General features: G+C 46.6%; 1 pseudogene; it reads right to left on the reverse strand.

The window, feature by feature from the left end:
- Positions 1-8,438: 8,438 nt before the first annotated feature.
- LOC125506162 lies at positions 8,439-12,761 on the reverse strand (annotated as a pseudogene).
- Positions 12,762-13,138: the final 377 nt, after the last annotated feature.

A 13,138-nucleotide genomic window follows, 5' to 3' on the forward strand; every position in this document is an offset into this window, starting at 1 on the left:
ATTAACTAAGACTTTTTACCGCTCGTGCTACACATAACCACCATGACAACAAAGTTGCATGGTAATTTACAAAATAGAGTATTACCCAGGAGAACCTGGGTGCTCCACCCGCCCCATATGAAATTTAAATTCAAAAAATACCAGGAAAATTTAAAAAATCTGGAATATTGGGACATCAAACTTGGGTACCCAATCTACTCCCATGTGAAGTTTCATAAAAAAAATACTAGGAAATGCATCCGTGGCGAAGAAAATACAGTCCGGCCCAAGATAAATCCAAACCATTTTTCTATACATAGGAATTTTTTATCCTTTTTACTGAGAATGCGTTTCCTGTTTTTTTTACGAAACTTCACATTGGACACCTAGGTTTGATATCCCAAAATTCTAGGTTTCTTTTTGAATTTTCTTGGTTTTTTCTGAATTTAATACCCTTATATGGGGTGGAGCACCCGAGTGCTCCAATCCTCTTTCGTTACTCACTGGTTACAAAAAAATAATATTGTGAACATGTTTGTTGGAAAATATCCAACTCTGATCGAGTTTAAAGCACTCGGCGAAGCAAGTATAAAAACAGATTGTCAAATAGAAATATATGGTTGGAGCTAAAAAATATTTTAAATTTCTTAAATCAGTTTGTAATGCATTGATGTCATTAGTCCCGTCACATCTTAGCAATGTAACTTCGTCATCCGTGTGCACCTAAATGTTTATGATTTGCGCCCAAATAGTAATAAAATATTATTGTACTGTTTTCGATGATCTAGGATGTTAGACTCGCCTATGGACATATGGGAGATATAGAATTCATTATATTTTTTCTCCATGCCCATAATCAATATTATAAACTAGATAATGCCCCGCGCTACTGAGGAAATTTTTAGCAATGAATTTATCAAAAATAAAATGAGAATATATGAGAATAGCACACCACATTCAACCTAGCGGTAAATAGAGCGTGGATGCAAGTTATATTGGCTTGTAACATTCAAGTTCAATTATTTAGTGTTGAAAAATGAAAATAATGATTTGGAGGGTTTTCATGTTCTTTGATGATGTGGAGGGCTTGCGTCTGGTAGAAAACTAGAAAGTTGAATGGTTGCTTGTGCGCTTGATGATGTGCAGGGCGCACATGTGGTGGAAAGTAGAAATTTAATTGTTTGCATGCGCTTGATGATGTGGATGGCTTCCATGTGCACTTCAGATGAGAGGTGGCATATGTGATGAAGTGGACATGCTGCATGTTAAAGATACTCCATCTGTTCCTTTTTACTCCGCATATAAGATTTTTGTCATGTCAAACTTTACAAACTTTGACCAAATTTATATAAGAAAATATTAACTTCTACAATACCAAATATACATAATATGAAGCTACATTCCATAATGAATCTAAAGATATTCCTTTGGTCTTGTAAATGTTGATACTTTTTTCTATAAGTTTAGTTAAAACAGAGATATTGTGACTTCAGACAAAGGTTATGTGGAGACTAAGAAGAAACGGAGGGAGTAAATAAGATAGTGGAGATGAACTTCTATAGGATTGGTTTAGCTAGGAAATTATAAATAAAAGAATGCCCCACGTTGCTCCTAGGAGAAACCCTAGTTGTCTGCTGTTGTCCCATCTCCTATTGCCTTCCTCGCTGCCGTCAAAGGAAGCTGGCAGCTAAGGGGGTGTTTGGTTCAGGGACTTTTTAGTCTCAGAGACTAGAAAAAGTTCCTAAAAAGTCCCTAGAAACCAAACAGGAGGGACTTTTTTTACAGGGACTAAAAGAAGACTCTACTGAAAAGTTATTTTTAATTAGTCCCTGGGACTAGAAAAAGTCATAAGACTTCTGAACCAAACACCACCTAAGCTAGCTAGGCTGACAATGGCGATGAGGTTGTCTCCTCGCTGCACTGAGCCCTCCGTCTCGGGATCGACAACAACCCTAGACAACATGCGATCAAGAGGAGCCCAGACATCGAGTCAGCGACAGCCCAGCAGGCCGCCTCGGGCCACCATTGTATACTGTAGCAACTGCTATCGTATTTTGCTATAGTATACAAAGGATTTGGGCCTCATGCCTCGGGGCCTAGATCGGCCGCTGATTGTAGGTTGTCATGTCACCATGGCTGTAGGGACGGTGTGGTGCATGTGAATCTGACCCTATTTCAGCTCGCACTTTCTAGCGCGGCTGCGCGAGGATCTAGTCGACTATGGCAGCGATGACTCATGCCTCGACATGTAGTGGAAGAGTGTATTACGGCCTGATCCGGTGAGGGCCAATGTGTCGGGGTGTGCTACATACTGGCATAGGTAGATGTAGCGCCTCAACAATTGCCCGATGTGTCGATTGGTTTCATCCCGATCCACGGTCTAGTGCTAATCAGGACATTGTAGCAACACTTGTGGCAACTTGGCGGCGGCAACCACGTGGGCTTCATTTTTGGTGGACATTGTACCAAGTCGGTGATGATTAAGTCAAAAGGGGCTTTATCAACGCACTAGAAAATATAGCTCGGGATCTATTTCGTTTTTTTTTTAGAGAGAAGGTGCTTGTTCCTACGTGTCACATCTGGATGATGATTAAGTCAAAAAAGGGCTTTATCAACATACTAGAAAATTAATATAGTGTAAATTCAGTGGCAAATTGAGTAGTAATATCTCGTATGAAGGTACTATGAAAATATCTATTGTTGTTGCTGGCGTGAAGGTACTATGAAAATATCTATCGAAAATTCTAAACGCACGGACTGGTTACTGGGTTTTACGGGCATATTCCAAACTACTCAACCCCCCCCCCCCCCCAAGCATGCCAATCTAGCCAGTCCGTTCATCCCGTAAAAAGGAGCCCGTGCGTGTAGCGTTGCCCAAATATCTATAGTTGCTCGCCGGTGTAGAAGAAAGACAAAAGAAACTATAACCTGGGACTATTTCAAATGGACACGCATGCATTGCTTCGTTTGTCCTCATCTCGTTGTTCTCAACGAAATCCTCAAATGCCAAACGCAAATCTGGTTGGTGTCAATCAACTCGAGTCATTATAGGCCCGGAAGCGACGTTTTTGAGCTCTGGTGATCGTCTCGTTTTCTTGGGCACGTCGGCGTACATACATACGTGAGGTGACCTCGCTCGATCGACCAATCTCTCATCTCATCCTCTCCCCGTAAGCACACAAAATCAACCCCCAGAAGAGCAAAGTCAGATTTCGGTCCATGTTGAGAATCTCGAATGCACGTAGTTATCATCTCGAGTTCAAGTGGACGTTGATGCTACGTACTTCTCCACGATATCTCATTCTGTGATGCTATCGTGTGCATTTTTTTTTGAAAAGGTTGCTATCGTGTGCATGTGCCTTGACCTTAGTCGACGACGGAGACGAAGTTAGTCCTTAATAGATTTCGGTTCTTAACTTGGCCGCCGTGTAGTGGTATATAATTAAGCGAAATGGGAGGAATTGCACTCAAACGACTGAGACGGTGACACCACATTACGTATGAGATTAACTTACCTTCTCCTCTTTGACATCCGTCTCTGTATGCACTTTTGCGAAGGGGTCGTCGGTCATATAGCTCGTGGCGCGGCGTGCTACAAGATACCCTATCTAAACTCCAAATCCAAATTCACACATGAGGTGCATGCACATGCGATCAAAACGGAGAATGCGATGTGCACCAAGTCCAACCGGATTGAACCCAAGAGCTAACCTTAGAACTACGTACATTCGAATATACGTGCGGATCGACGACATAGATGAAAGCTAATATCACACCGCGTATTGCCAAGTTGCTTGCCATTGTCACCATCAAAGAGTCAAGGCACTGATCACAGCTTCTAGAGGAAAGGAAAGAAGAGAGAAAATCTATTGAGTTTTTCTTTTTTGCGAGTAGAGAAAATCTACGAGGTGACCCTAATAACTAGGCTCCAAAGAACAAATTTCTACGAAGAAGAAAGACGAAAGAAACTATATATAACCAGGTGAGACGTGAGAGCCTGAGACTTATCTCAAATGGACGCTCATGCATCATTTCATTTGTCCCGTTTGGTTGTCCTCATCCAAATTCTGATATTCCGGCGCATAGCATCAAGTGACTCGAGTCATTTAAGGCAGGAGAGCTAAGTTGTGGACTTTTTGACGTGCGTTTCGTCTTATTGGCAGGGCAGGTCGACCTGAGACGTGACCTCGACCAATCTCTCCTGATCTTCGAGTCCCATCGCGCACACCACACAACATATAGTCAGGTTTGGGTCCATCCATGTCGAGTGAGATTCTTCGTGCGTGTACGTACTTCCTCCGTTCCGAATTACTCGTCGCAGAAATGGATGTATCAAGATGTATTTTAGTTCTAGATACATCTATTTCTGCGACGAGTAATTCGAAACGTAGGAAGTACTTGTCATCCAAAGTCCAGATAGATATTGCCGCTAGCTAGTTCAATGTAGTATGATCATGATATCTCATTCTTTTTGTAGGTGCCTTGGTCTTGGGCATCGATTTTCGTGCGCACTTTTGCACTAGAAAGGAGTCGTCAAGTCCAACCACAAAGGAAGGGAAGAAAAAGGTGATTGATATTTGGGCTCAAGAAAATCTTGCCGAAACCAACAGAGAATAGATGGTTGCGTACGTCGCTCTCATGTACGAAAACGTCGTCGTTACTGACTGTAATCTTCAGAAAAGAGAGCCCCGCTGAATGTGAACACCACTTTTTGGTTTCTGAGGCATACACGCTGAAAGGGAGTTGCATTTCAGCGTGGCAAGCACGAGTAGGACGGAAGCTAGCTGGGCGACGGGAGAAGAGAGAGGCGCCGCACGACCACCAGGGATCGAAAGAAAGAGAAGATTCCGTCTGGATCCGTTTGTACACATACATGCGGATTGTGGATGGGACTAGTCTCTCCAGCTGATGGCGAACAAATCTTGGCAGGCCAGCAGCCTCACTCTCACTTTACATGATGCGGTGCCTAATTGCAGACCTAGCACAGATCAAATCAAAGATGGCACTGGCAGGCAGGCGTCACCAGCTGAAATGACAGGCTCCTTCCCTGACAGAAACAGAGTAGTACACCTCTTGTGGATCTAGAGGCACGACACAAATGTCTACAACTAATTTAAAGGTGACCACTGTTGATTGAAAACAAAAACACAATCAGGCCGCGTTTGTGTCATGGGCAGGAAGGAAGCTACGTAGTGCCGTAGCCCGTAGTGGCAGCCTCGGGGATGGCGGACGTTGAAGGCAAAGCCGGGCGGCGCGCTTGCCTGACACCGACACGACGTGATTTGATTTGGCGAGCTGGGCGCCGCTTCGTCCTTCCGTCTCGTCAACCTCGAGCCCATGGCCGCGCAGCCCGGACGGAGTTGAATGCCCAGGGAGGGGAAAGCAATGCGGCCGCCGTCGGTATGGGCATGGGCTGGTGAGGAGAGGAGTGTCCTTGAGATGCAGAGGAGGAGCCATCATTGCCGGCCGGCGACCCCGTTCCCAGATCCACCAAGGAAGCGAGATGCCGCCGCAAGGAGGCGAGAGCGAATGGTCGCATGATCGAATTAGATTGATCGGTCCAAAGACTCCGAACAGTGAGTCACCAGAAACAACATCAGTGCAGTGCAGTGCAGCAGTCAAAGCAGGGCGGTCCCTGTCTCAGACAAATACTACGTTCAGACTTAGGCTTAGCACACTGGCACTGGCCATGTCACATCGATCAGGAATGAGGTAGACGTGATGCGCCGGCGGCGACAGGTCTCGGAAGCTCTACATACTAGGAGAACCAAACCCTTGAATTATTTCCGTTTACCGTGGCTGTTTTTCTTTTGTGATGACAAGCGTTCCTGATTTTCTGCACCGACCCACGACCATAGCAATTGAACACTGCTTTATGGGAATTGATTTGTGTTTCTCCTGTCAGGATGATCTGATTTGCAGTGCTAGCTTTTAGCAAATCAGTACTACCGAGGTTGAGTCTTGCGAATATTGTTGCATTATATAAGAGTTTTTCTAATTCTCAGAGAATATCCAATAGTACCTTTAATAATAGTACAATAGGCTTTCTAAATAATTTGTTCATCGTGTTTGGCCTCGTTAAACAAGTTTGGAAAAACAGACAAATGTTCTTCATCATGTTCAAACTTTTGTTCGGAGACTTGCTTACTAGTAAATCTTTGGCCGTTGCTTCTAGAGTCCATTGGAGAATTTATTCATACCATCTTTCCTCAAGCACCCGAGTCTTGTGTAGTTGATTATTCCCTCTGTATTCTGTGGCACATTTCAAAAGCTAGAACGATGAGAACTGAAGGCGCGGGAGTTCGCAGCTAGCCCACCAGGGTTCAAGTCTCGGCTTGAGCATTTGGTGTTCACGGAGTTTTCTTGTGTAAAAAAATGCCAAGAGGCGGCTAGTGTAGCCCGGGTTGGTCTCGTTTTTTTTTGAAAGCTAGAACGATCCAAGGTGACACTGCTAATGCTGCTTATCGCTCTCACGCTCTGGCCTAATGTTTTGCAGGTACCATCGCTGTTTAATGGAGCAGATCGACACTGACGGTGAACAGCAATTTGCTTCATCCTCTTCTCTTTCTCAGTCTCATGCTACAGGTCTTGGAATTTACAGTACATTTGTGACAACACGCCGTACATCTCTGCATGTATGAAAGTGCAAGTAGCTGATGCAGAAGCTCATGCTTGACGTCTACATATGCCGTTGAATGCAACCATGTCTTTGATCAGAGAGGTTCCTCGTGCCACTAGTGCAGATTCCATGACATATCTAGAGATTGAAATAAACAAGGGGGGTCTCCCCCAGCTCACCATCGTCACAACAGTATAAACCGACGATGTATCTAGGGATCCTACGCTCCATTTTCCGCGCTACACATGCAGACGGACACCAGGGCGATCGACGAGATGACCACACCTGTCCTCTTGTGTTTGATTTTCTCTTCTCCGAGCACTTCACACTGGTGCGATGTACTGCTCACTAGCCCGCCGTGTCCACACACGGAAAGCAGTGACCAGAAAGAGACAACACCAGCGCAGCAGCAGTAGCAGTCAAAGCAGGACGGTCCCTGTCCTCTGACCCAACACTCGGATCTCGCTTCGATTGCTCAGACCTCAGAGAGGCGAATGGTCACACTCGCCGCCGTTGGTGACCCGACTCTGACTGCATCACCACACACCACACAGATCTCGCTCGCCCAGAAAAATGTCACTTTCAGGCTTGGCAAACTGGGCATCCGTCGGATCATGAGGTAAAGCTGATGTGCCGGCGACGTCAGCTCTCCACAACTCTATATACATACAATCGATGCTCCACGGAAACACATCAAAAACTGACAATTGTTGGAAAATTTATTTATTCCAGTTCTTCACCCATTCCTTCCAGTCTTTGCTGCACATCAAATCACTATTTTGACATGCACACAACTTCTGCTGCTGCATAATTCTGAGGTTCAGTACACAGTTACCTTCTTTTTCTCGCTTATAATCTGCTACATTGGAATGCCTGACACGACCGCGGTGTATCGACCAACCACTGTCTTGAGGACCTCAAAGTATCCTGGAACTTGGAAGTGACAAGTAGAACCAACGCAAGCATCACCATAATCCAAACATTCTGGTTACTCTAATCTGGCACCTCTTCATTTACCATTTGAAATTTACCGCCTCCCCCGGTAATCTCATGCCATTACGTAACATCACCATCTAGCAGCAGGAGCCACCGCTCAGGTCACGTACAACATGATGTTTCTGCTGTTGCAGATTCTGTCACGCATTTTGTAACAACAACAACAACAACAACAACAACAAGGCTGCCATCACTTCAACAATAAGGTCAATCTAACTTTGAGGAAAAATAAAATAAAAAGGGCATAAGAAAATCTACAACAATCTGCTCTTTTAGTCTAAGCCCTCGGCATTCACAATAAAGTAAACCCATCTACAGTATCGGCAAAAGTAGCATTTGAAACCAGACGTGCAGACAAATGTTACCTTAACATGACCGCGACGTCAGGTCATCAAGTAAAGGTGGTGTGCCCGAGACGTCAGGTCTCTGAATATATATGATCGATACTCCAGAGAAATAGAAACTATAGCTGAGGTGACAGTGCAACTGCTTATCATCTTCAGGACACAAGAAAGATTGCAGTTACTTATTCCATGCTCTCAAGCAACATTCCTTTCAGTCTGTGCTGCAGATCAAATCACAAGTCTGACATGCCCACTACCGCATGTTGTGAACAAGATCATTAAAAATAGACACACGATCATATATCACAAATAATTGCATCACTTAGTGCTACACAGTAGCTACTGCCATGCAGCGACAACCAGGCAATTTAATGTTGGCCCATAGTAACATGAACAATAGTGTGGTATAACAATTTTTCCATGAAATTCTATTATTCCAATGTTGGCATAAAGGTAAAAATGCCACACACAATGGACCTCTTGAGTATAGTATGGTGGATTTAAATCTCCATAACTTTGGAGCATAGGTGTGGAATAGCTCCAAGGTGCAGGTCGGAACTTCTGCATACAATTAACCCAAATTTCTCGGACATGTCCACCGACTCCGAAATGACTCCATCAGGAAGCATCCAGTCAAAGTGATAGAGAAAGTTAGCCAATGCCATCCCTAAAACTGATGAGGCGAATGTTATCTTAGGACAAAGGCGTCGCCCGAACCCGAACGGAGTGAATTCGAAGCATGACCCATTATAATCCATGTTATTGTTTTCAAACCTCTCTGGATTAAACTCTTTAGGCTTGTTCCAGTGCTGAGGATCCCTGGAAATTGCGAAGGCATTAATGCATATATTGGTACCTTTAAGTATATCATAACCCATAATTTTGCAGTCCTCTCCATTCTTGCGGTTGAGTAGCAGGTGTATGCAATCTTAATGTTTCCTTGATGACCATCCGCATATAGTGGAGTTCTGCAAGGTCGCTACTGACAATGATAGCTTGGTCTGGACCTAGTACCCCACGGACCTCTAATTGTGCCTTAGCCATGGCTACTGGATGATTGATGAGTTCCGACATAGCCCACTCAAAAGTGGTTGAAGTGGTATCAGTAGCGCCTCCAAAAATGTCCTGGATTGGAATTTTTTTTTAGAAAAGGAGGAGGACCTCCGCCCTCTGCATCTGGGCGATGCATATGGCCACTTCATTAATTATTCTCACAAGACCTTATAAAGTCATACAACAATAAGACTAAAGCCACCGTTTAAGCAACAACTGTCACTACTCCTATCCAATTGATGAAGGGGCGCTGATAGTCTGGGCCTAATACCAAACAGACAGCGTAGCCAAACCTAAACATCTAAGACCAGAGGTCCCAACCAGGACGCCTGTTGGGTATGGGGCACCTACCAGTCCGGCGCACTCCTCAATCAGGACGCCTGCCGGGTATGAGGCCGCCGCAGCCACCTGCCACCAATCCATCTTCAGTACTGTACTGCTGCACCACCTTGCCTGGCCTCTCTGCCATCGACGCCACCACGACGTCTGATAATGTCACCCTCCTGCGCGAGTCCCTTGCCACACATCAGGCGCCGAGTCTCCACTGCGCCACGCCGCCGAGAAACGCCACCATTAGTGTGCAGGATGAATCATCGCTCCACCAATTATTCTGTTCACTGGTCCCTCGATCCCGTGTACACCTCCAAGAATGACGCCACAAGAGGGAAACGACACAATAATGCCACCGTCATCCGATCTACTGATCTAGGGTTTCCCCCGGAGGTAGCAGATAGTGGCCTGAAAGTTCTCAACAGCGATGCCTTCAACAAGGGATCGACACCGAATAGTGCCACCATCGTCGGCCTCGGCAGCAGCCGCGAGCAGGTCTTCACCCAGATCTGTTCCAATGGCCTCCATCAAGCGTCTTGTGCACGGATCGTCCACCATCACGGCCGCCCCGTCGCCCGTCGCGAGTCCACAGCCACCGACACATCCTCCGCCGTCCGGGGCCGCCGTCCCGGGATCCATCCCTCGTTGGCCGCTGGAACAAAGCCACCGAGCCCCATCGAGGGCGGCCAACGGGGGCGGAGAAGCTAGATCCGGCCAAGCGCGGCCAGGATCTGACCTCTCCCCGCGCTGAAGCCGAGGTTGCACTCGCAGGGCCAGGTCCGAGCCGGATCCGTGCCTGCGCCAGCCCCGATCCGCCGCCATGCCATGGTCTTGCACCGTGCAGCCACCACGGCCTGGACGCCCGCTCGCATCGCACGGCTGAGAGCCCCGCCGCCGCCACGCCCCGCACCAGCGTCACGCCCCCGCCGCGCCGCCGCATCTCGCGCTGCCGCCACACACCGGGAGGAGAAGAGAACCCCGCCGCCGCCGACGCCCACGGGCTTCGCCCTGCGGCGCCCTTCGGCGGCGGCAGGGGAAGGGAGGTTGGAGGAGGCGGCCGCGGAGTTGAGTCTAGGGTTCGCCCGACGCCGCTCGCGAGGGCGACGCGGGGCGTGCGGGCTCTTCCCCTCCTGGATTGGACATAGACAATCATTATTTCGAAGAAATGCTATCCAATACAGAGCTATTAGTTCTGTATTGGATATTAAAGTTTAAATAGTCTATTCGATGCTTGCTGACGGAGATTTATAATTGATCGAGTATTCTAGGATTTTGCACACACACAGAAGGTCAATTACTTCTACTTTATGAACAGGAAGAGTCCCCCTGCCCTCCTGTAGAGGTAAGTACAAAAAATGTGTGTCAGACATATAGTGTTAACCATAGTTTAAAAAAGCCGGACCGCGGTGAATCATTCAGGCGACTGATACAATTCACTGATTCGGTGGTCGGACCGCCGGCTCACCTGGTTTGTTGGCGACAAAAACCATTCTTTTTAACTAAAATTTAAGGAATTTCCGGAATTTTTTTGCCGCATAATGTATATATAGTGTATACTTGATACTTCAAAATAATCGAAAACCAGGTCAGTGCAAGTGGTATTGTGCCTCGCCATGGTGTACTGATTTTCTCCTGTTTTTCTGTTTTCGACCGGAGCCTCTAAACTATGATATTTACTGATTTAGATTTTAGAAATGATATCTAACACACTTATCTAGAAAAAAGTTCAACCATGAGTATCTTTTTGTTTTGTGAGGGACCAAGCTATGATGCTAACTTTAGAAAGTCCAAAGTGAGGCCGAGCTACATCTAGCTCGGTTAAAAAAAATTGAATCTGCATTTATATGTTTTAAAAAAATTGAAAAATATTCTCTGGTGTAGATAATATCGAGATCTACCATTGTGAAAAAAAATCAATCACAAATTCGTCGTATTTTGGCCTGGGGCAAAAAGACAATTTGCGGATCTGGATTGGTGAACGGTGTACAGTCTAAAAAATTCAAAATTTTGCGAGATTTGTCATTTTTGTGTAGCCTAGAATAATACTCCCCCCGTCCAGAAATACTTGTCAAAGGAATGGATGTATCTAGACGTATCTTAGTTTTAGATACATACATTTCTATGCATTTCTCCAACAAGTATTTTAGGACGGAGGGAGTACGAATTTTGACTTGAAAATTTACAGACGGGTAGATCTCGACTTTAGCTATATCTAGGATTGTTTTCGAATTTTTCAAAACACAAAAATGCAAATAAAATAAAATTATAAACAGAGCTACATGTGTAAGTCGGCCTCCAAAACACCGCTCTCGCTAACTTTTCTTTATATTAGTAGACATGATCAGATGCATGATTCTGCCCAGACGTACAGATTTCTTGATAAAGATGTGTCTTAAGTCGTAACCAAGCACATGCATGAGATGGCAATAGAAAGGAAAATATATACTCACAAACAAGACGGTGGTTATCATCTCTGTGGTTAGAGGGGATTCCAGCGAGTCCTCCTCCTGGCATGTGAGCAGCACGTCTAGCAGCCCACAAAGATTTTTTGTAGCTCAGGCCACATGGAATCTCTTATCCTCAACCCTACAGCCTTGTTTTGAGATCCGTACTTTCCAACTAGCAGCTCTTCGTCGCCGTTACTGGCAGCTCGCACCGCCTTGCACTCGACGAGGATATCGGTGATGATGCGCTGCATGAGGTCGAGGCTGCTCTTCATGCGGCGCTCCTCGCTGCTCAGCCACCGCACGAGCCTCGAGGACGGGAAGAGGTCGACGAGGGAGAAGCCTCCCAGAAGGTTCATGACCTGATGAGACGCGTGGATGTAATCCTCCCGCTGGCTGAACTTGCCGCCGAAGACCGCCCGTGCCACGACGTCGTTGCTCAGCGCCGCCACCTTCTGGCTGACGTTGACGGTGGCGCCAGGTGATGCCGCCATGGAGCGGAGGAGGCTGCCCATCTCCTCGGACCTGACACTCTCCATGCGCCTGACCTGCTTGGAACTGAGGAGCTCCGTGGCGCACACCTTGCGCATTCGGCGCCAGTGGTCGCCGTAGGGGGCGAAGCTGATGCCCATGCCACCATAGCCGACGATGTCCTGCATCCCGGTGGTCCGCCGGTTCGCGAACAGGAGGTCGCTGGCCTTCATCATCTGCCCCACCGCCTCCGCGCTGGAAACCACCACGGTGGGGACCTCGCCTAGCTGGAGGTACATCATGGGCCCGTGCCAGCGACACAGCTCTGTCATGGTGCGGTGCGGGAGGACGCTGACGACGTGGTGGAGGCTGCCGATGATCGGGAGTCTCCATGGCCCTGGAGGCAGCCGCTGCTTCTTACAGCCGGAGAGCTTGAAAAACCAAAGGGCCAGTAGCGTGGATAGTGCTATCAAACTTAAGGTCAACCACCCCTCCATGATATGATTTGCAAGTGAGCACTTCGCTCCTCCTGTCCATCAGCTAATAATGGCCAACCAGCCATGCCAAATTCTAGTTTGCATCCTGTGCCTGGCAGAAGAGTAAAAAAAAAGACGTATATTGTTCAACTCGTGCAGTTTGCATCTGGATCTACATATCAACTATTACTACCAATTGCCCGTATACTTTAAGACATTGGGACTCGTAGTCAAGGCTCGTTGATAGTAGTAATTTGAGACGCTTGAGATGTATTCAGCCAGCCAGTCCCACACTCCAACAAGAAGAGGCCTTTCACTTAGTACAGATATACGCGCTAGTTGGGCTTGTATATTGAGTAGGTGCGATGCTGAGATGTGTAATTTTATACTCCCTCCTGTCCTTTTTAATTTGCATATAAAATTTGT

Source organism: Triticum urartu, chromosome 5 (assembly GCF_003073215.2).
Source record: "Triticum urartu cultivar G1812 chromosome 5, Tu2.1, whole genome shotgun sequence".
Lineage (NCBI taxonomy): Eukaryota > Viridiplantae > Streptophyta > Magnoliopsida > Poales > Poaceae > Triticum > Triticum urartu.